This window comes from Rhagoletis pomonella, unplaced genomic scaffold (assembly GCF_013731165.1).
Source record: "Rhagoletis pomonella isolate Grant_MI unplaced genomic scaffold, Rhpom_1.0 Rhpom_scaffold_00009, whole genome shotgun sequence".
Lineage (NCBI taxonomy): Eukaryota > Metazoa > Arthropoda > Insecta > Diptera > Tephritidae > Rhagoletis > Rhagoletis pomonella.
Genome location: NW_023458563.1, coordinates 27,489,530 through 27,490,979, shown reverse-complemented (window position 1 = coordinate 27,490,979; position 1,450 = coordinate 27,489,530).

Below are 1,450 nucleotides of genomic sequence, written 5' to 3'. Positions count from 1 at the left end.
CATCTTCATCTTCATCTTCATCTTCATCTTCATCTTCATCTTCCTCTCCATTTTTATCTTTTCCTTTATCCTCATCTAAATATGTCCATTCTTTTCTTCGTTTACATATTCACCCCCACCATTGTTATTAGGTTAGGTATTTAAATTTTCCTTGCTCTTTGTCTTTATATTTAGGTTTCTTTACTTTTAATTTCTGTATTTAGCTCTTTCTTCTTCTTCATACTCAACTTTACCTTCTTCCTTGTTTGAGTCTAATCTATTCATGTACATACATACATACATACATCTTATTCCTAAACTGCTGCTTAGCACGTTTCTGTAATTTAGTATCAATATATTTACATTTAGGGGGCATTTCCTCCCCAACCATGTACATGTATGGCATTGTTATTGGTGTGACTTTTGAATTGATTTTTTCGCTCTATTTTAAATTAATTTGAAATTTTAAAAATTGCCTGTACATCAGCATCAAAATACCTTTCTAATGATATATAATTGTTTACACCTTAGAAGTATAGTTTAGCCGTAAAAGGGGTGTAAAGGAAACATGATTACCTATTACCTTCCTTTTATTAACTCGGGATGTAACTATGTAATATTGATGCGCCTAAAAGATGCAGCGATTCCTATTCTCAAGTTACATACCTGATGACAGTACGAATGGCAATTATAATAGGAGGTTTAAGTTTTTTAATCTATAATTTTATTTATGTCATTGATATAGATACCGCTGTGGTGTAGTGGTAAGCAGTGCGCGCTTCCACTCCGCAGCACCTTGGTTCAAACACTGGTCAAAGCAACATCGCAAAAAATATATAAAAAAGGTTTTTTCTTAGCAGCGGCCGTCCCGCGGCAGGCAATGGCAAACCTCCGAGTGTATTTCTGCCATGAAAAATAGCTTCTCACAAAAATACAATCGCCGTTCGGAGTCGGCGTAAAACTGTAGGTCCCTCTGCCTTGTGTGACAACATCAAGGCGCCACAAATCGGAGGAGAAGCTCGGCCAAACACTAACATATGTGTAAGCGCCAATCTATTAGATACTTACAGTGACGAGAAAAACTGTAACATGGTGTAACACTTTTTATTTCATCCAACGCTATATTTCCAAGTTCTAACGACTTTCATCCTTTTGTTGTATATTCTTGTTGGTACATCCCTACTTCTTCTCTCATAACGATTTGAAGTCAATACAACAACAATAAAAAAACAGCAGACACAAATGTAAATTAAGGCAGATGTTACAGTTTTGCACTCACTCTCAGTTTTGCATTTGACAGTTATCTCTTACTTAGTTGGAAGTCAGATGACTTTTTTCTGTATTGTAATTTATTGAAGAAGTGTTCACCAGTAAATAATATAGCTAATCAGGAACTATAAATGTAAATAATAGATTTACTGCGGAAAGGCCGGACCGCACGAAAAGTGGCAAAAAATTGTGGAATTTGCTA